This window comes from Podarcis liolepis, assembly GCF_965112155.1.
Source record: "Podarcis liolepis genome assembly, chromosome: 8".
Classification (NCBI taxonomy): domain Eukaryota; kingdom Metazoa; phylum Chordata; class Lepidosauria; order Squamata; family Lacertidae; genus Podarcis; species Podarcis liolepis.
In genome coordinates, this window is record NC_139560.1 from 44,880,894 (window position 1) to 44,904,322 (window position 23,429).

General features: G+C 42.8%; 1 protein-coding gene across 6 annotated transcripts in view; it reads right to left on the minus strand.

Annotated features, from left to right (window-relative positions):
- LOC310713520 (uncharacterized protein) overlaps positions 1 to 23,429 on the minus strand; it is a 145,593-nt gene that overhangs the window by 37,952 nt on the left and 84,212 nt on the right. The window lies entirely within an intron of this gene.

Here is a 23,429-nt window from a genome sequence, read left to right on the forward strand (position 1 = left end):
TGCCATGAGAGACTAACACGGCTACCCTCTGCAAATACTTATTGACTCTTTAAAAGTGCTAGAACATTCTCCACTCAACTATAATCCTGTCACAAGGAATGCACTTGTCCTTTTGCTTTTATCCTCTCTGAGACACTGTCCTCAAGAAAGACAAGAGCTGTACCTTATATACCAACATATGACCCTCTATTTATATGAAGAATTAACAATTACTTCACACCTTGATTGAATACTTCCTTATTTAGATGTCACAACAGATTTTTGCAGCCTTCAGAGGGAAAGCTTTAGAAATGTTAATATTGTGACAGGCAAGACACCTAAAAGCAAATGACTCATAATTGGCGACAATTAGAAATAACTTGGTATGAAAACAGACTATTACTTGCCACAGTGTGCTGGGGCTGGGAGGGTGAGCTTGCATCTCAGGTAATGCGAAGGACTCCATGGAAAGATCTTGGCCACACAGACAAGAATATAACATTGATTCCACTCTAATGCATTCCTTCATACATTACTGCTCAATTATCGTTCAAGGGGCCTTTACGCTTTACTGGCAAATGGAACATTCTCTCTGCGATGTTCCTTTCACTGAGTTGCCGGGATAATGGAAGATGAGCAAACAAAATCAGGCATGTTATCCTTCTACTCATAATGGGCAAAAGCTTATTTATTCAAATGGTCTAAACATTCCATTGAACCTGAAGTTTGAATAAACCAACATACAATGTACGTAAGATTACTTAGAAACAGTCTTATATAGAAGAGATAGAGCTGATTCCAAATGAGAAAACTTCAGACAATTAAGGTTCAAATCATAAAGACTTTATGATAAGTGTGCAGTTTCAGTGGATTTGCAAGACCACTGTTTGGAATCCTAAGACATTTATAGGAAAGTATTTCATAGACCGGTAGCTGGATGCTGTGCATGTTCCTAAATTTAGACCACAATTCTAGGCCGGTTTACTCAGAAGTCACCTGTGCTCAATGGGAATTACTCCAAGTGTGCATAGAATTGTAGCCTTAGTGCCTTAGGCAACCATTAAATAGTTAGTAAAAAGATAAGAGGACAAGATTCCGCCTTTATGTTTCTTTCATGATGCCAAGATTTCAACTTTACTGTTAATCTTACTTAGACAGACACATGCACACACCAAAAGTCAAAATTCTTATTTTGATACCAATTCTTCATTTGTCCAAAATGCTTGTGATCTCATTTGCTATGATCAGCAATTTCCTACATCACTGAAGTTCTTCTACTGGATCCCTCAATATGATTTTAAATCAAAGAAATACAGTAATTATTCAGTGACTGCAAAGAACTCTGTTTCACAGGATACATTTTTACAGGACTTTTAAATATAATTTATGAATATTTGCAAGCATAATAATTGTCTTTTCTGCTGACATTTTCAAAGCGACACTGTGATTTGTTGGGTCTCCAGAGAGTCTGAGTACAAAACTGATAATTATATTAAATATACATAGACAATAAAGAGTGTGTTTACATAACTATGCCCATAAATATCTGATTGAACAGTCATTGTTCTCAAACCCCTTTTAAGCAGCTCTCTGAGGAATCCAGTTCTAATGACATGATGGTTTAAAAGATGTTGCTCAGTCTTGTTCCATATTTAATTAACTTTCCTTTTTTAAACTTGTGATGATGGAGACAATAACAAATAGCTCTGAAAAGAGAGATGGCTTTGAAACATGAGTGAGAACTTGTCGTGCTTTGTACACCATACGCCAAAGGAAATTTGTATGGAAGAGCAGGCGGCACGAGCCTGCCAAACTCCGTGGGGAGTCAATTACTAGATCATGTGATAGAAATAATAATGATAATAATAATAGTAGTAGTAGTAGTAGTAGCATTACAATATTAAATACCAAAATGAAGAACCTAACACTAGGGTGTGGGTAGAAAGAGTCAAAAGATATGTAGTACCCACTTGGAACTTCTCTTGGGTCATCTTTGAAACGCCTCCTATTTATTTCAATGGATCTTGCAGAAGGAATGTGTCACTCGTTTCCACATCAGGTGGTTACAGGGAGTGTTACAAATCCAGAGTATTTTTTGCTGAGATTGTGTGTAAATAAGATCAGAGAGGCATGCACAGCAAGGGAGAGGTTGCTGTCAGATTTGTGTACTGCTAGCCTTTGTGACCTGGAGGCTGTCAGAGAATAGACAATGAAGGTATGTTATCCCTGTCTCGGTATGATTGCAGATGAGGGCCACCTGCTGAAGCTGGTTACAAAGTACTCCATGCCACAGAGGCCACTTGTACCTCCAGCTGCAGCAGATGATCCAGACGTGCCCCAAATTGTGCACCTACCCCTTTAGGGGAGGTGCAACCTCTTCCAGAAGAGGTTGAACCTCAGTCATCTCATCTAGGGAACCACCCACTAACAGTGCCTCAGTCTTATCTGGATTTGCTTTCATTCAGTCCCTTACTGAAGCCAGACATTGATCCAGCACATCCAATGCCTCACCTGCAGATGCCACACAGCTCTATTTCTCCTTTACATCAGCATACTGATAACACTAGACACCAGTTCTTTGGAAGACTCCAATCAGCTGTTTCCTACAGATGTTGAACAGCAAGGGGGGAAAGCTTGACCCTTGTGGAACCCCACATCAAAGGCTCCACAGTATTCGCCAAGCACCACTCTCTGGAGTTGGCCACCTAAAAATGACTGGAATCACTGCAAAGCAGTGGTGCCCAGTTTCAATTCAGAAAACTGTTCTAGGAGGATACTTTGTCAATGGTGTCGCATGCTACTGAGAGGGGGGGAAAGAATCAACACGGTCACACTCCTTTCCCTCTCTCCTAACCAAAACAGTTTCTGTTCCAAATCCCAGTTAAAGTGTGTCTAGAAAATCAGCCTCATCTAAGAGATCCTGAAGCTGGTTAGTAACTTACCAGTTCAAGAACCTTGCCCAAGAAAGGGACATTCACAACTGTATGATAGTCATCTAAACATTTCAGCTCCAGGGAGGATTTATTAAGAAGTGGCCTTCCCATCACCTTTAGGCATGCAGTGACCACTTCCTCTGATAAAGAAGCATGAATCACATCCCTGATCCAAGTGGCCATCTCCTTGCTAGTTTTTATCAACTACAAGGGACAAGGGTCCAGAGAACATGTGCGTATCTGCACCAATTCAAGAGCCTTGTCCAAGTCCTCGAGCCATACCAACCGAAATTCATCCAATGAAACAGGAGTAGGCAGTGTTCCAGATACCTCTTGAGATTCACCTGCTGTACAATCAGAGTGAAGTAGTTTCTATGTTGTTTCACTTTCAATTGATGGTAATAATGAACAGTTTGAAAAGGTTTGTAGGTTTTATGCAAGGCTCCCCCCCCCCCCCGGCCAGAACTGTTCTGGCACCTCTCAGGTAGGTGCCATTGCCATTATAAGAGAACAAGGGAGGTGTTCATGGTGAGTTATGGCACCTCTTTTTCTCGAAAAATAGCCCTGGTTTTATGTATTGTAATGTTGCTGATCTCTAGGAATGCTAGAAAATGTGGAATTAGTCAGAAAGCTAGCTAGAAACTATTCTGAGAACAACATTACTAATCGTCACCATGCTTCGGGGATTTTTATATCTAAGGCTGCACTCCTATACAGTGGTACCTCGGGTTAAGTACTTAATTCGTTCTGGAGGTCCATTCTTAACCTGAAGCTGTTCTTAACCTGAAACACCACTTTAGCTAATGGGGCCTCCTGCTGCTGCTGCGCCGCTGGAGCACGATTTCTGTTCTCATTCTGAAGCAAAGTTCTTAACCCGAGGTAATATTTCTGGGTTAGCAGAGTCTGTAACCTGAAGCGTATGTAACCCGAGGTACCACTGTACTAAAGGAAAATCTCAATGCAAGAACAGAAATCCAACCCATTCCTAGGAAAGCACAAATGAACAGGAGGCACTAGATGCCCGATACATTAGGGGAGAATTGTTGCTAAAGATGCGTCCCCAAAGAAGGTTGTGTTTGAAAACACACTTGCCAAGGAATCAATCTTATTTTAAGGGCTTCCCCCCCCCCAATCCTATACATATACAGTGGTACCTCGCTGTTAATTCATTCTTAATTTATTCTGAAGGTCCGTTCTTAACCTGAAACTGTTCTTAACCTGAGGTACCACTTTAGCTACTGGGGCCCTCTGCTGCCGCCGCACGATTTCTGTTCTCATCTTGAAGCAAAGTTCTTAATCCGAGGTACTATTTCTGGGTTAGCAGAGTCTATAACCTGAAGCATCTGTAACCTGACATACCACTGTACACATAAACAAGAAAAGCTTGTGCTGTCCAAGTAAGTCATTGTAGACTCACTGAAAATAACTAATATTGGATGGCTATCACCCTTAAGTTTTATGAGGCCTTGGCTAGTCAATGCCAGAACACCTTAACATTTATATTACAGATTTGGGTCACTCAGCTATGTTTGTGAGGACCCAAGGTTTTGTTTACTGACCAATATTTTATTTCCTGAGCAATATTTATTTGGAAAAACCCCACAGCACTGTGATATTAAACAGCCAGTAAATACCTGTGTTTGGCCTATTCGCAGTAGCGTTTGTTTTGTCTGAATCTCAGGTTTTTGCCCAACATGTAATTTATTGTGTTTCTGCCTCCTGTGTGTCCATTGCAAAGTCATTTGTTTCCTGTTTCTCCTTGGGGGATTCACCACTTGCTCATTTTGCCCAGCATTTATATGAGCCATGTTGTCTCTTGTCCTTAGTGTCACACATATATTGATGACTTTCATATTGACTGTGTTCAAAGCCTTGTGCATCCCCCATCGAAAAGTTCACGATACTTTGCACCAGTGTCATCTCTGCTCCCATTATTGGTCTGCCTGACTGCAAATGCACTTAAGAATTAGTTTTATTAATATGTCCAGGGAAGCAATTCCATCAGCAGCCCCCTCCCCTGTTGGTCTATGTTGCAGAAAATATATAAGTTTTCCTTGAAAAAAGCGTGCCAGTCCTAGAAACAATCATGTTTGCCGTTGGTGTCCACAGATAGCTTATTGTGATTAAGAAAAGAAGGGGCTGCTCAGGAATGCAAGGAGCTGCTTCATCACCAAAGACGATGCGCTCCGCCTTGCTCAAAGGATGCTTGCTGAAATCTCATGAGGAAGGAGAGCTCAAAATCACTTGTCACTTCAAAAAAAAAAAAAATTGCCCATGAAGAATTGAAACGTGTGGATTATTTGGACAAAATATAGTTCTGTGTGCCTCGTTTTGTCTGTATCATTGCTGTAATTCTTAAAAACTTTATTCTTTTTATAAAAAGAAAAAGTATTTCAATTTAGCTATCCCAAGAATTCCAGTGTGGTATAGTGGTTAAGAGCGGTAGACTTGTAATCTGGTGAACCGGGTTTGCATCTCCGCACCTCCACATGCAGCTGCTGGGTGACCTTGGGCTAGTCACACTTCTTTGAAGTCTCTCAGCCCCACTCACCTCACAGAGTGTTTGTTGTGGGGGAGGAAGGGAAAGGAGAATGTTAGCCACTTTGAGACTCCTTCGGGTAGTAATAAAGCGGAATATCAAATCCAAACTCCTCCTCCTCCTCTTCTTCTTCTTCAGGCAGGGACCAGCAGATTTCAACATCTTTTTAGTAATGCTTTTGGCCCATTGAAAATGTCTCCACATGCAAAGTACTTCCTGAGGGTTGCCACTGCAAACACGAACTTGTGCAGCCCCATGGAATCCGGGTGTGGGAAGAGAACACTAGTATACCTGCCAACCAGAATGTTGCTATAGAATATCTGAGAGGGCTGCTTTATAGCGGGGGGGGGTAAAGATCTAGAAAGGACGGTTGCTCCCTCCATGGCCTGCTTGAGAGCATCCCAGAGACACCTTTCCCAGCCACTGCTGTAAACAAGATGCTGTATTAGATTGGACCCAGCCAGATAATTCTTAAGTTCTGAATTCCATTATTAATCTTTAATAGCAGATATTCTGGGGGCTTATATCTATTATATCTTAGCCACTTTTGAGAGCTGTGTTCTCATGAAGTGATGTTTTAGGAAAGGAGAGACGAAAAATTGTCACAGCACAACAGATGTACAGAATAATACAAGAAGTTGCTTTGGAGACAAAGGCTATTTATACCAGCTGGAAAGATGAAGTTCTAAAAGACTCACCTAAATGCTAGAGTTGAAAATAATCCATAATCCATAGTTTTGGGACCACCACCAAGAAGATCCTGTCTCTTGCACATGCCAACCAAACTGAACGTAACAGAAGCAGATATGCTGCAGAAACATGATTACTTTTCTTAAAGTGGTAATTAAGATTTCTCATTCATCTATCTGTAAATGGAGGATTGACTTAACAAATCAATCCTGTATAAACTAGTATTCAGTGACCAGACAACATCAGATGATTGGCTCTGTAGTAGTCTGGGATGAAGCTCACTAAAAGAGCTTTAATAATTGGCAGACAAGAAGTAAAGGTTAGGTTCAAGTGCTAACAAAATATTTCCCAAGGAAGACTGGTGAGGAACATACCAATGCAAGAGTCACAACCAGAAAAAGCAGCATACCCATTACTAAAGCAAATTTATTTGAGTTGTGAGCCATAGCTCATAGTCAGCCTTTGAAAAGTTTGGGAGTAAAGTAAAAAAAAGTCTCCAGAAATCATTAGATGAGAAAGGGAAAAAATGGCATAAAAGAAGACCAAGCATTAAGAGCCAGCTGTAAGCAATGTAAGATCGGGCCCCCAAGAGGAAATGGACTGGAGCAAGAATACAGCCAAGGACGAGATGAAAGGAGAAGGCCAGTTACAAGAGAAGAGATATTACGAGGCTCTTCCAAGACTCTTGCTTTAGGTGACACCCTGGCTTTTATTTTGCGAAGAATTTTCATGCACAATCCCAGTGCAACCACCAACTGAGATCTTCCAAAGTGCCTGAATATAGAAATGTGGAACTCAGCTGCCTGCCTTGGTTCCCTGCCTATCAGCTTCCTACAGGAACGAAAGTGTTCATGCAAAAAAGGGTTTTAGCCAATTTCAACAGGGAAGTCTTGATCAAACCACTTCTCTACCACCACTCTCAAATGATGAAAAGAGGAACCAGATATTTGCATATGCCTCTATACACAGCATCAAGATGGAACTTGTTTTCTTCCTGTTTGGGGAATAATGTTAACCCAAGAAATATACTAGGAATTAATGCAACATACTCAGCTATGGTTGCAAAGATCTGGGTAGCAACTAGCAAGCAACTCATCTAGTTGCTCAACAAGACTCCAGAGCAGCGCTAGGGAACCTGTGGCCCTCCAGATGTTGTTCGACTACAGTTCCCATCTTCCCTGACTACTGGTAATGCTGACTGATATGGATGGGCGTCAGAGTACAACCACCTCTGGGGATGGTACAGGTTTCCCATCCCTCTTCTAAAAGTAAAATAAAAAGTTATTTGAAGAGTAGCTGGCAAGAAATGAAAACTTGTCCATGAGTTTGTATGGGCAGCCTTACACACAATGGATTTCAGTGCAATATTCAAGTGTCCATTTCAGCTCCCAAATAGCCCTGAAGAGTTGAAGCGTAAAAACCTCAGGGCTATGCTCTGCAAAGTCTGGCCTTGCAACCTGGGACCAACCTGGGCACTTTTTACAAGCAAGGTGAAAGTTCACCGAAAGCAACAACAATACAAGAGATTCCACTGCAGTGGGCTTTGATTCGGCGTTCTATTGTGAATGCCATCCACTGACTCGCATGAGCAAGATTGTACACTGCATCGTTGATTGTTCTATGCCCCTGTGCTGGAGTGTTGTATGTTTAAATAATTTGAAGTTAATTAAGAGTATTGGCTTGGAACTAAATCAGGAAACTTACACATCTGTGTTCACATCCTGGAACAGAGGTGTCTTAAAAAGTGCCGCAAGCAATGTACTTTAGTTTATACCCTATTTAAAAGTAAGTGTGTGTGTGTGTGTGTGTGTGTGTGTGTGTGTGTTTCCTTTGCTTAATGGGCAGGGATATAGCTTTAAGAAAACTTATTTGAGTTCTAATTCATGCTTTTAAAAACCCATTACAATTAAATTTTTATCTAAACATTCCTATTTTCTGGGAGATCTTGTCCACTGTTCCAAATACTAAAACCTCAAACGTTAGGTGAATAAAATGTGGGATGCCAATTGACAACAGCTTGAGTTCCCTCTAAATCTCCAGTGCCTTCAGCATGATATTTTAGCTTTGTATTAAAATTGGCTTCACTGGAGTCCTCTCAGGGTAGGTGGACGATTTCTTACCCTTTGTTTGAATCAGACATGTTATGATTTAAATCCACACTGCAAATTGACTTTGATCACACCTTTCAGATGCCTTTCCCCTACGCAACTTACTGATGTCAGCACCCGCCAGAGATTTGGCTAAAACAAGCAAAAAATATCCAGTTTGAGTTTGTAAATATTAGGCAAATTCATATTTAACATGGGATAAATAAATACCGTATAACACATGTCATGTTTCCGTAATTTCTTGGAAAATGTATAATTACTTTAATAAACTAATGAGAATAGTTGCAGTCTGTACAATGGATCTTTAAACCCATAGCAATCACTGTGATATAACACCATATAAGAATGGTGCAGATTCAACATCTGACTAATAATAACAACAATAATTTTATTATTTGTCTCCCGCTCATCTGGTTGGGTTCTCCCAGCCACTCTAGTACATAATAAGTACATATTAGCAAGAATAAAATTAATAATAATAGTTCTCTGTAATATTTATTGTTATTCCTATTACAAATATAATGGAAATGATTAAGCCATTGCTGTAGGATACAGTGGCAACTCGGGTTACATACACTTCAGGTTACAGACTCCGCTAACCCAGAAATAATGCTTCAGGTTAAGAACTTTGCTTCAGGATGAGAACAGAAATCGTGCTCCGACGGTGCGGCAGCAGCAGGAGGCCCCATTAGCTAAAGTGGTGCTTCAGGTTAAGAACAGTTTCAGGTTAAGAACGGACCTCCGGAACAAATTAAGTACTTAATCCGAGGTACCACTAATTTTAACTCATGCAACAGCTTGATAAGGATGGTACATCTCCATGTTCGCATTTTCCAAAATACACTGACTCCCGTGATTAAGGAACACCAATTGAAAGTGGTCTAGGAATATACAATCACCTTCTCTACCTCTGTATTCTGTGTATTCCTCTAACATTAACCTTCTATTCCAACCCAGAATCTTCAATTCTGTTGCTTGTTTATTATTATTTATTAGAGTGATTTATACCCCACCTTTCAAACAAGTTCTCTGGAGGGCTTATAAAGTTGGAAACTACAATAAAAATGCAACAAGCCAATACAAAAATGCATGCAAAACCCCACCACTGCCTTGCTCTCACCCCGTTTCTCTAGATGCCTGCCTCATCACAGTGAAATGCCTTCCATCTCAACATCTCTTTGCCTTTATCTGTCTCAATGTAGGAATATTAAAAACACAGGTCCCCCACCATAAGAATATAAGCACATGAGAAGAGCCCGGTTGGATCAGGCCAAAGTCCAGCACCCTGTTTTCACAAAGGCCCACAAGCAAGAGCTGAAGGCCACTTTCCAAGGCTAAGCCACCTTGATTAGCCCTGCCAGTTCCCTTCTTTCTGGCTTCTTTTCCTTCAGTTGCAGCCTGTGAGAGCAGGACCCGTTTTCCATTTCCATGACTGATTGCTACAGGAGCAATATCAACAACATTAGGCAGGCACCCTCACTACACTGTTTTAGATGTCTGCTAAAAACTTTTTTGATTTCAAAAAAACCGCTCCAAGTATATAAACTAGAATTGGGGCTTTTACATTTTGTTGGTTTTACATGCGTATCATTGATAATTATTTTATATACACCACTTAGAGCTTTTTTGTTTTTCGTTTTCAAGCAGTTTACAAACTTTCCCAAAGAAAAAACAAAACAACAAAACTTGATCATTGTATCTTATTGCACTGGCTCCAAGTGATGGGAGAAGAGGGCATGGTATTGCAATTGTTCCACTCTTACCTGCAGGGTCAGTTTTTTTCTGCTCCACCCCCTGGAAGATGGTCCATGAGGTCCTGTTCTGCCCCCCCCCCCCGTGCTATTCAACATCTAAACAAAGCTCTTTAGGAGTTCCATGCCACCAATATGCAGCTGGCACTGTTCCATTTTTCTCCTTGTCATTGGAGCGGTGTCTGGCTGCCACGATGGGATGGATGAGGGTGGATAAATTGGAACTGCATCCCAATAAGGCAGAGATGCTGTAGTTTGGTGGTTCCTGGGTCCAGGAATTAGGAAGAGAGCTTGCTCTCGATGGGATTTTGCTTGCTCCTTGCAGGAACAAGCAGGTGTGTAGTCTGGGGATCCTCAGTGAGAACACCTTGTTACTGGAGACACACAGGTATATTCAACAGGACTGAGTTGTCTTCTCCAGCTCCAGCTGCTTCTGTACAGGAATAGCTTGGCCACAGTGCTGCAAACACTGATAATAGCTCATCTGGGTTACTCAGATGCTTAGGGCTGCCCTTGAAGACAACTCAGAAATTGTGGCTGGTGCAAAATGCACCAGCTTGTCTTTTGAGCAGAAACAGGTTGATAATACTCATGTTTTTGGAAGATGAAGGGAGAGAAATTAAGCCTGACATTTGCGTGGGAGGAGGAGTGAATCATCCCTTTGCCCACACAGCTAAACTTTGGGTAAACTTATTACCTGACACTCTAGGAGGAGGACACAGGAGTGACTGTGTGCTGGTGAAACAAAACAATCCTTGTCTTAGTCTTGCACTTCTCTTCATTTTCCCTTTCCAGCCCACAGCTATTCCAGACAGAGGCGAGAAGGTCGATACTAGAGGTGGTCTTCAGTGCTAGTCCTACTCAGAGTAGATTCATTGGAGTTAATGGGAATGACTAATTAAGGTTCATGAATTTCAATGGGTCCACTCGGAGTAGGACTTAATTGAATAGAACCCTAGGTCCCTATCGCTCCACAATCAGACTGACCCACAGGAAAATTAGTTGCCGTCCACACAGGCGCTCAACTCAAAATCCACAGGTATTCGTCTTTCATTTCCATTGAAGCTCTCTTTGGATGCTGCTTGGTTATATCCCATTGGGAGATTGCTGTTTTACAGGATTGTTTCTAGGTCTGCGGTTTTAATGCTGCTTATTGCCATTGCCACAACATTGCAGAATAAGAGTCCAACTTGCAATAAACCATTTCTGGATTCCTTCCAGCAGTGAGCAACAACAAAAGATGGAATGGGAGGAAAGAGCCAGTGCTGATCTGGCGGCAGCCAGTGGTCCCTCAGTGGCACTGATCTGACTAGTATTTCATGTAAGGATGAAATATGGCATTTCCAAAAATAACACTTAAGAACTCCCTTGGTGGCTGTTAAGAAGGCACAATAGAACTCTGCAGAGATCTGTCCATTCCCCCAACATAGGATATGTAGAGCCACATCTATATTTTTCATTCTAAATGTCCCCATGCCTGCTTACAGTTTAGTGCCACATACTGATTCACTGCAATGCTAAATATCCAAATAACCGAGGAGGCAGCCAAAGGATTTAGCTAATCAGATCAATGTTTGCATGTAGGGAAATTCTCCATAATGATAGTTGTACAATGGGAAAGGGCTAAATGCAATTACACAAGGGTTCAGGTCCAGAGCTGGTCAAGAAAGTAGGGGTGAGGATGAGATCATCTACACTAGTGGTTCTCAAACTATGCCCTTTGTGGGACAGAATCTATGCCATTTAGTTGAAAGGTGGCCTACCATCCTTCACTGGATTCGTTTCAATTGAAAATTAGGCTTCTTATGCATTTGAAGCTTCGGCCCCTCAAATTTTCATAAGTTACAGTGTTTGCTAAAATTTACCTCATGAGTATGAATGATACTCAAGTTGCAGAACCTTTCCAGAGACAATTTGTTTTTCTTATGCAAAATGTAATTGTGCGTAAAGTAGTTTTAGTTTGGTTGAATTTTATGAGAATGTAATGTTTTCATGGGATCAAAAATTCAAGTGCTTATGAAAACTCAAGCAGAACAGAACAGAGCAGAGATGTTATGATTTGGTGGTGCTGTTGTGGATGGGATTCATCAATCTGTCCACTTACTCTGTTTGCATAAAGGAAGATTTTCATAAAGGGCCTCTAAACTTAACCTTTCATAGCATGGCTTGAACACATAGGTGGCTGATGATATGCTTTAGTTATATACAAGATGCCACATGCGTAAAGAAAACCCTACATTAAAAAAATTACATCTTCATCAAGTCCTAGGAAGACTTTGGCAAAATGCCTAACCTCTACCTTAGCCTTGGTAATGAAATCAATATGTACTAATCAGGCCAGCCTGTCAAAAAAGGGCACTTCCTTGTCCTCCTCATCACTATTGAGAAAACAAAGCAAGACAAACAGATCTTCACTGAGCTTTAATTGTGAATAGAAATGCACCCTGAGATGGCAGTCTGGAATCACCCACCCAATTTACTGATGGGTAAATGCCTGAAAACAGGTTTGCCAATGAAACTAGTTTACTTACCCCAATCACTGACTATAAAAACAAGATGCTGGTAGCTCATAAACAGAAGTGTAAACCAGCAGGAAAGCAGAGTTTCTTCTTTACTTTAAGCACTGGAGTTGGCAAGGAGACAAATTGACACTGGGGAACGAAAGCAATTCCTGGTTCCTTTACAGTCCACCAATTTGTTAGCGTTCAGTTCAGAAAGAATCAGACATGTTCAGGAGGTGCACGCATGGAAATCGTCAAATGCAACAGGGCAAGTTAAGCTTGCTGCCATACGTGGGGATCTATGAACTGAGGCTTTGGGCTTTTATGATCTAGGAAAACTGATTGCGCAGAGAGCTTGTTCTGATTAGCAATTTGCTCAGCTATATCAAATATATAATGGTTCCTACATGCCTATGGAGAGTGCTAGTGAGTAATTCCAGTTTCTATGAAACAAACATATACAACCTTTATAGATGCCTGTTTGGGACCCTTTGGCTCAATACAGATGTGATGCTCTCTCTTGCTCTTCATCATAGTTAAGTGGCTAGAAGTGGATCATGGAAACATGTATAGTGGTACCTCAGGTTACAAACGCTTTGGGTTACAAACGTCAGGTTACAAACTCCACTAACCTGGAAGCAGTACCTCTGGTTGCGAACTTTGCCCTAGGATGAGAACAGAAATCGCGCACCAGCAGCGCGGTGGAGGTCCAATTAGCGAAAGCGCGCTTCAGGTTAAGAATGGTTTCGGGTGAAGAACAGACCTCTGGAATGAATTAAGTTCGTAATCCAAGGTACCACTGTACTCCCTCCCAAGCCCCTCTACATACAAATTTCTCCCCTCTATCTTAACAGCATTAATTATGGCAGAGCATTACATCTGCAGTAATAGCGACAAATGTTTTAGAATAATCAGGGTTAGTTTAACAGGGTCTGAGGCTTGTTTGGAATCTCTGTTAAATCTGATCCTGGCTAAGGTGAATCCCTTACAATGCAGTGTTTCATCTGCACTGGCTCCAATCCTGCTCAGCAATGGCAAGAAAAGGGACAGTTTGCCTGGGCCCACTCCCAGTTTTGGAGCCATAGTCAAGAGTACAATAGCGGTGAATTGGGCTTTACATATTTATTTATTTTATATTACTTTGATTTCCAGCGCAGTTTGCAACATACCTATGCAACAACGTTTATGAAATTTGCAACAACTGCCCTGAGCTCCTTTGAGAAGACAGGTGGGATATAAATGCAATCAAATATACAGGCAGACAGATTTATTTATTACTTCATAAAATTTATACACTGCTTGACTGAGGATGACTGCAATGCGCTATATGTAGGGCTGCCCCTAAAGACAGTTTGGAAACTTCAACTAGTGCAGAATTCAGCGGCCAGGTTGCTCACCAGAGCAAGACGGTTTGAGCATATTACACTGATCCTGGTCCAGCTGTACTGGCTACTGATTAGCTTCCGGGTCCAATTCAAAGTGCTAGTTTTGACCTATAGAACCTTAAATGGCTCAGGACCGCAATACCTCAAGGACCACCTCTTTCCATATGAACCACCTGGACCCTGAGATCAGCTGAGGCCCTCCTTCAGGTGCCTTCTCCTTGAGAGGTCCTGAGGGTGGCAACACGAGAATGGGCCTTCTCTGCAGTGGGTCCCCGTCTGTGGAATGCTCTCCCCAGGGAAGATCACATGGAGCCTTCATTATACACCTTTAGGCACCAGGCAAAAATGTTCCTTTTTAACCAGGCCTTTCGCTGACCTAATCAGCATCCTATACCCTTTAAAATGTGGATCTTTTTTGGGTGGAGTGTTATTGGATTGTTGTTTTTATTTTGATTTTATATATTGTAATCTTTCTTGTGAACCTCCCTGAGATCTCTGGGCATAGGGCAGTATATAAATGAATGAATGAATGAATGAGGATTGAGGTTTTTTGTTTTGTTTTTGTTTTGCAGAAACCACCTCCAAGTAGTTTACAAAAAAAGATAGATGTTAAAAGGAGCAACTGTAATGAAGCATGTAAAATTTACAAGCTTGGGAAAACAATAACCTGGCCCCTAAAAAAATATTGGCACCAGCCTCCCTTGGGACAGAATTCCACAAGGCAAGTAGAATACTTCTGGAGGCCCCCTGGTCCCTTGCCACTCACACGCCTCATTCGGTGGCATTGGCAGGAACACTCAGAGGAGAGCACCTGACAACAATCTTTATGTATAGGGAGGCTGATGTGAGGTACCAAGTCACGTTAGGGTTTTAAATAAATGTTTCAAACATATTGGGCTTTTTTTAAAAAAAAAGTTGGCTGGGGCAGGAGGAGAAGTAATATAATACACCGGACCATTATTAACAGAGTGACCGGATAATATTTACACTTTGGAAGCTCTGATCTTTAATGCACTAATTAAAACTCTTTTCAAAGTTTTGAAGCGGAAAGGGAAATGAAAAGAAAGCTCCTTGTTTCTGAGTGTGTCAAGGATCAAAGTCCTCTTTTCTAAATATAAAACTGTTATTCCCGCTTACCCAGTGCAGGTTCCAGTAACAGCAGCTGGAAGAGTCATGGCAGATGTGCATCTCTGAGCACCTCCACATCAACGCCATCTCCCATCACCTCTACTAGGCTCTTGTTTGCATCAGCCTCCACCATCGGTGCCCTCCAGATGTTTGAATTCAGCTCCAAAACATATATTCTATATTTAGAGTGAAGGGCACCATGATGGCGAAGCCTGGTTTGCATTAACACCAGCTCAGGGTAGCCCTGACTAGCCTCAGAGTCATACCCTGTGGGTTGAAGGGGAAGTGGGGGGTGGGGGTGGTAAGAGAGCCAGGTTTCCAGAGATCTGCCTGGATTAATTTTATAGGATACTCGGTTTCCCAGCAGCCTCCAGTGCCCACACTCATTTTTCTCCACCCGCTAGGAACTCTCTAGAGGCCTTTTCTCAACAGCCATATTGCTCCCCTTTGCAAGCAACTAATCTTCCTCCCGCCTCCACAGTCACCTCATTGCAACGTCAAAGTATCCTTCTCACCTTTTTGCTTTTTCATCTTTCCTATTAAGGCACAGCAACCTTGTTGCAAGCATGCTTGCTCTTATAACTGTATTGATACTCTAGTCTGCTGCTTCCTATGAACTCTGGCCCTGATCTAGGACTATGCACAGCCGCTGCAATGCACCTGAAGGATCTCTCACCTCACCTAAGAGATGGTAAGCACTCAGATACTGGCAGAAGGAAGAACAGGGTGGGCCCTCCAGGCCAAGCCCTGTTTAAGGTCTGGTCTGAGGAAGAGAGAGGTGCAGGGGCCTTGTAGCCGCCCATCAGCTGTTAGCACCTGGGTTGTAGACTTAGCAGCCCCACAGGTCACCTTGTTGCAGCCGTCCACAGCATAACCACGCCCAAAGACAACAAAAATCTGCTTCAAATCCCACATCAAGTCTCTAGGGAGACAGTCAGCACACTAGCAGAGACCAGACTCAGCTCTCTGGCTTCATCTGCACTTATACATTTAAAGCAGTACCATACCACTTTAAACAGTAATGGCTTCACCCTCAAAGAATCATGGGAACTGTAGTTTGTTAAGGGTGCTAGGAGTTAGTCAGGAGACTAATAGTCCTCTTGCAAAGTTGCAATTTCCAGAGATCCCTGGGGGAAGAGAGATTGACTGCTAAAACTGAGAACTGTAACTCTATGAGGGGAATAGGGGTATCTTAACAACTCTCAGCACCTTTAACAAACTACAATTCCAGGCCTAGATAGTTCAGCTGGTTAGAGTGTGGTGCTGATAATGCCAAAGCTGCAGGTACAATCCCCATATGGGACAGCTGCATATCCCTGCCTTGCAGGGGGTTGAACTAAGTGATCCTCAGGGTCCCTTCCAAGTCTACAATTGTATGAAATGGCTATCTATGAAACAGATTTTTTGGGGGAAGCTATGGCTGCTTCAGAGGGTATGATAGTACCTTGCAATTGGGGGCCTCTCTTTCTCACCCAAATTGCAGACTGATGTTATTTCTGCACAAAAATATCTTGCTCCATCTGGCTAGAAGGGGAACTCTGGATGAGTCATCTCATAGACAGACAGACAGACAGACAGACAGACAGACAGACAGACAGACAGGGTAATCCAAGCCCCTAGCGAGCAGCAGAGTTCAAAGTACAACTTTCCCACTAAGAAAGGTACGCAGATGCCACTGCCTTATTATAGCATAGCCTCATTTTGCTTCCAGACTGATAGGTACTCAACCGCCCAAATGTGCTTTCAGAGGGAATGTTTGAGTACACGGCTGAAAATTTGTGATGCAACTGGCTGGAAAAATCAAAGCAATGCATAAATCACTGAAACAACAGGAGAAAGGAGGAGGAAACAGAAAGAAATAATGAGTTGTCCTGAGGACAAAAACTTGTCTTCCATCAGTGGAGTGCACCCACCTACAGCCATGCTGACTTATGAATCTCTAGGCAGAATAAGCTTTTTTTTCAACCTCTCCTCCAGTTTCCTGAGATCTAGAAACTTGCATTTTAATTTTGAAAATGAAATTCAAGAGTTTTGAAATTCAGATTTCAAAAATAAACCCACCCACCCCCAGTAATTTCCATGAGAGGACACCAGGACTGCCCCCCCCCAAAGGCTGTGATGGCCTTGTAGCTATCTAAAAAAATTCCTGGATATTGTACTGAAACCCAGGATGCTTTGAGGGCTTTGTTTATGGAAGAGGAGGCTTTGATCGCCTTTGAGAGTGTTTGCCTCCTGCTTTGTTTGACTAACTGAACTTTAAGGTATTTTCAGAGCCCAAACATCTGACCCTTGTGAAACTTGCCCAGTTCTATCAGCTGTGCTTGGCTCAGTGGGGGTCCCTCTCCCTACATTAAAGTGCTTTGTGGTTCTTTGAAGACAGGCATCTCTGTCAAAAGAAAGCCAGTTCCATTGTATTGTTCGCAGGAACCACAGTGCCTCAGCCTCATACATTGCTCAGCTAAGTAGCTTTTTTTCCTCCTTTCCTTTCCAATCCAATCCTCTCCTTCCCCTTTCTCCTCTCTTTAAAGCAGCAGCAACAGCAGCAGCAGCAGCAGCAGCCAGCACGCTTGAAAGTTCTGCGGTTTAGTTTGGAGTTCATTCATCCCTACAGAGAGAACTTGTTCTGCCAACCTCTACATACATGTCAGCCTAAATAGCAACAGATGTACTGTACCTTGGATGTATAAAATTTTCATAAAATATAACAAATGCTGTTTTTCCACTTGGGATGAGTCATTAACCATATGCTTGCGATATTGTTGCTTTTTGCTTCCCTTTCCTTTTTCGTAATGCAAAAGTCTAACGCAGACAGTATGGACTAAATTCTGCACAGGGAGAGGGCTCTTGCAAGAGGAAAAGGGGGAGAACCCTTCCACTTTCTCCACTGCTTAGCAAAACCTTAGCCCACATTCCCATCCCCGACAGGAAAAGGGAGAGGTAACATAGGGGTTCCCAGAATGGGGGCAGTCTCTGGTCACAGCTGGCTACAAGAGTGATGTCCATAAAAAAAACTCTCAATCCATGGTTATGACACCACATCGCTCCCTGAGGACTAGGGGTATCTTTATTATGACTGAGCATTCATCTCCGACACCCTACTGAGGGCGTCTCCAGACTGTCTCTGTTTTGCAGGAAGGATTTCAGCACCTATTGGATATTGAAGTTATTGCTTTTTATTATTATTTATTAAATTTGTATACCGCCCTTCAACCACCACAAGGTGGTTCACGGCATAAAAATACAAAATGAGAACGCAAAATAATAAATCGAAAACAGACCACCTCCCACAAACAAAATTTAAAAGCCATAGAACGTTAATTAGCCAAAGACCTGGTAATAAGAGCAGAGTAGTTCACCATGAAGCCTGGGAGCTGCATGCTGCCCTCGAGGTCATTTTTGGCAGCCCTAGACAACATATAGGACTTCTTAAAATGGTTTGAGTAGCTGACTTTTTTTTCTGTTGTTGCTGTGAGGCACCTGCGAAAACAAACAGCAAAGGTACTTGTCCTGTCTCCCTCAGCCTGAATGAGGCCAAACAGCCAGCCTCAGCACCCAATCTCACCTGAGGCTGGTGTGTGGGTGGGTGTGTAAAAGTGTGGCCCACTTGTTCTGAGAGGTTGGACGGCCCTAGATTAGATGAAACTTTCCAATGCATTTCCGCCATCACTTTCCTTATCACAAAAAGACTTCCCAGTCAACTATAATTGCGTGTCTTGAATTTGCCAGTATCCCACCCAAAAAGGGCCACAGTCCAGAAGCAATCTAAGCCTGGTATGCTGAGACACAGGCTGGATCCAGCCAGGCCACACCAGCAATTCTCCATTCCTGCTCTAGGTATGCCTCTGAGCACCAGTCGCTGGGAGGCAACAACCGGTGAGGGGTATCGTCTGCATGACCTGTTTCCTAGGGGCATCTGGTTGGTTGCTGTGGGAAACAGGATGCTGGACTTGATGGGCCTTTGGTCTGACCCAGAACCCAGCCCCTTCCCTTGCAAAAGCCCCTCTCAGCAAATGAGTGCTTTTATGCAAAGTGTGCTCAGGGCTCCCCCACCCCTCAATTTTGTGCTTCGATAGGTACTGTGGCTGTGCCTCAGGCGAACGCACCTGAGCGTTCCCACTGAGACAGCACACCTCTACGTGGCTGTCAATATGAACCATCTCAGCATCAATCCGCTTGACTTGTTACCTTTAAAGCAGAGTCTTTAATTAAAATGCTTTGAGGTAATTAGGCATTTGAAGGGTAGTTGCCTGTGTTATTCTGAGAAGGCAATAGGTGTCAAGGATACGTTTCAGCACTTCGTTTTGCAAAAGTAATTCCTCCAGAATCCTTTATCATCAGACAGAAAACATAATTTACCCATGTATTTCCTGACTTGACTACAACACAGTTTTAGGTCCCGAATCAGTTCATACATGTTTGTGGGTGGTGGGTAAGGGTGGAGCAGAAGGTCCCCTCCAAGTAGGAAGGGAAGACAGGAAAGTCTTGTGGCGCAAGCAGAACTCCATTTTTATCAGGATCCAAGGTGATGGCAGCAGACATGGATGGCCTTCATTTTAGACCAATTTATTGCACAGTAAACTGGTGTGTTGTGAAAGAGGAACAGGTGGGGCTGTTTGGTATGAAACATATGGTGATGCATTTACCGGTATGTGAGGAGTTTCAACGAGCAACACACTCACTAGACTCAGTCTCCATTTTCCACTAGCTGCCGGGAAGAGGCTGCTCTTTTCCACATGGGCAATCCGCATAGTAGGCTGATGTCAAACCATTCATAGAATTATAGAGCTGGAACAGACCACAAGGATCATCTAGTCTAACCCCCTGCAATGCAGGAATCTTTTGCCTAACATGGGGCTCGAACCCATGACCCCAAGATGAAGAGTCTCATTCAAACACCTGCTTTAACACAAACAAAATAGAATCATAGGCTGGAGACAGCTTTTAAGGCCATTTTGTCCATGCGTGAGGAACCTCAGTCCAAGGGGCTGTATGTGGCCCTCCAAGCCTCTCTTTATGGCCCTCATGACTCTCATGAAGCCACACAACCTTCCTAAGCCACATCCATTACTGGCCCTGTTATGAACCCTCCTTGCGTGCTTTTGCCTGAATGGAAAAGGTCTATGAATGCTAATAACGCTTTCTGCTTGTCTGGATTTAGAACTTAAAGGGGGGGGGTGAGTCTCATGTACAAAGGTAACGTTTACATTTGTTGCCCACTGGCACACAGCTCTCAGAAGGTTGCCCTTGGGCTGACAAAGGTTTCCCAGTCCTGAGCTAGTCCAGTCCTCTGCTCAGTACAGCAAATGCAGAGCTGGAGCATCACCAACAAACAGGTGTCCTACCTGTGCTTGAAACCCGCAGTGAGGAACTGGCTCCTACCCCCCCCCCCACACACACACACGGCTGCCACCACCCTCCTTGGTGATAAGTTCCATTGTCAATCTGCTCTTACCATTAAGAAGTTTCTCCTAATGTTCAACTGAAATCTACCCTCTTGAATTATGCAAGCTGATGTGCAGCACGTTTCGGCCACCATTCATGAATATGAATTATTGTCAGCAATGGAATTATTCTGCTATTGAAGAGGCTGAAAAGTTCATTGTTGCCTGCCTTAGTTTCTGCATTTGTTTTTATGAGTCTTGCACTGAGTGATTATCACTCTGACAATGAAGAACAAACTGTCATGGTCCCTTGCTGCCTGCAGCTTTTAATTTAAGCAGACAGCTAGGAACTTAGGATTCACAGCTTAAACAGATGGAAAGGCTCAAGCGAAGAGGTGCCGCTTGCAGCTTCTTCTAAACGTGGCCCGTCTTAAGCTGAAACATATTTTTGTATGGAGAGGATTCCTGGAGGTGTTAGCTTGACTGTCTAGTGAGCTTCACTCTTGGGTAAAAGGCTTCCAGATTACCAGAAGGCCAGAAGGGCTAGGTGTACATTTTGTTTTACTGCTCAGCCTCCTTCACAAAGACATAACACTTCCATGCAATCTCTACCTCAGTCCCACTTCTAGAGGCATCGTCAAACAAACAGCTCTTTTCTCCACACAGAGAGCCAGGTCTAAGAGGTGAACCACCTGATCTATTGATCTGTCTGGACAACGATAAAAAGGATGATGTATTTATCAAGGTAAAGGTAAAGGTAAAGGGACCCCTGACCATTAGGTCCAGTCGTGGCCGACTCTGGGGTTGCAGCGCTCATCTCGCTTTATTGGCCGAGGGATCCGGCGTACAGCTTCCGGGTCATGTGGCCAGCATGACTAAGCCGCTTCTGGTGAAGATAAATTACTAGACCATGTGGTACCCTCCTGATGTTCATCTCTGACCATTGGCCATGCCAACTAGTGGCAATGGGAGTTGTTGTCCACCACACCTGCAGGACACCATGTTGATTATCTCTCTGCTAGGCAGATGGACAAATCCACCTGATGTCCAGGAAGCAAACAGGGACAGTTGTAAATAGATGAGGCACATCTGAAAACCTGGGATTCTCAAGAGCTTCTTCCATAGCTACTTGGAGTGGTGGGCTTGTCCACTTTACATCTCCTTTCACATATCCTAGGCTAAAACTAAGCACGGAAAATTCTGTTGATCTTCTGCACTGTCCCACTTTCTTCTTCTTCTGTGTCAAATTCTAGTCTTCTCTGTAAAGTTACGGTCTAAGGTTATCAGGTGAAGTCTGTATAATTGGACATCCTAACTCTGAAATTTATGCATAGAACATTATATGACCTTAGGAAAAATGGTTTGTTTGTTTACTGTTTTAATGTGCTGAACTTGGTGCCAATGGTATTGTTTCAAAATGAATGTGCATTTGTTGAACTCATCTTGCGTACAGTTCAAATGGGTGACTAATCTTTTTCTTTGTACACTTTCACACCACACTGGCACACACCTAGGACATACACACACAGTCCCTCCATATCTCATCCATACTTATCAAATGATCCATCTGATAACTGAGGAGGTTACTTACACCAGGGAGCTGGGCTGACAGAGACATTTAAACCTCTCCACCTATTGCAGCACTGTGTGTGGGTTTCTTTTCTATTTTGGCAGTGACACTCTAATCTATGGAGTCACAGGGGAGGGGGAACAAAAAAAACAACAACTCTGTACACAGTGTGCTTGCTGGATTCTTATATTAACACCAGTTTTACCATTAAGCAGCCTTGCTTATCCCTAGCTCAGTTATGGGGAATCTATTGGACTTCAGTTCCCATCAGCCTCAGCCAGCAAAGGCCAGGGATTATTGGAGAAGTCCAACAACATTTTCTAGAGGGACATATTTTTCCCTTCCTGCTGTATGCCTATTTCTTAAGATCTTCTCCTGATGATGAACTTCACTAGGTGCCTCCTGGAGGTACACTATTAACATAGCAAAGGGAAGGGCCTTTTCAGCCTGGCCCCGAAATGCCATAAGAGATTCTCCTTGTGGCAACATTACAACCTTTCAGGTGCCCAGAGAAAATGTAAGTAGGCATATTCTTGTAAATTATTGTTACGTTTGCTTTTATCTGTTATTTTACTGTTGTTTCTACTAAGATACAAATTCTTGTACACCATCATGAAATCCCAAACGGAATGAAGGAGTGAAATATATGAATGTTTTAAATAAATAGTGGGGTACGACATTCAGAGTGCAAAAGGCACAATGCTTGGGAAACTGGTAAGAAACGTATTTCAGTTTCTCTACAGCACTGAATGCAAGGGCTGTGCTCAAGCTGCCCCATAAAACAAGTATTTGGCACGTATTGCCAATGGGCTGCCATGCAGCTATTGGAAATGTTCCAAGTGTTAGTGTTGTAAGCAACACCAGCAAAGCGATATTGGATCCCTAGCAGTTGTCATGCAAAATTATTCTCAATCCATTTCATTCTCATGAGTACCATCGTCCTCCACCTCACCTTCACAAGAGGCAGGGGCAGAAGGATGACAAACAAAGCTCTTTTCTGACAGAGGAAGACTTCTTAAGAGAAGGAGAGATGTCAGAACAATACAACCTGGCTGAAATAATGTTCAGGCGAGCAAGAACACCACAAAGCACTAAGAAGCAGAGAAACCTTGTTGAGAATGCCACAGACATTAAAACACATACAGGCAGCGGGGGGAGGGCAGGCTATGTGTGTTTGGCAGGGAAGGTAGACCTGCAAGTCCCTTCCACTCTGGGCTCGGCATCAGCTTAAATTCAAACCAGGCGTGAGGAATATGAGTCTTTGTGAGAGCTGTTGTCCATACTGTGCTGAACAGAAAGGAAACCTGAGCTGGTCTAGGGCCTGGCCTGAGAGCTTTGAAGTGATTTCTCTTGGTAAGGAAATCATTTCCTTTGTCTGTGCATGTTCAGAAAAAATGCCTCATCAAAGAAATGGTTCCCACCAGGCAATTCACATTGTAATTACTTTACACAAAAGAGTGCATG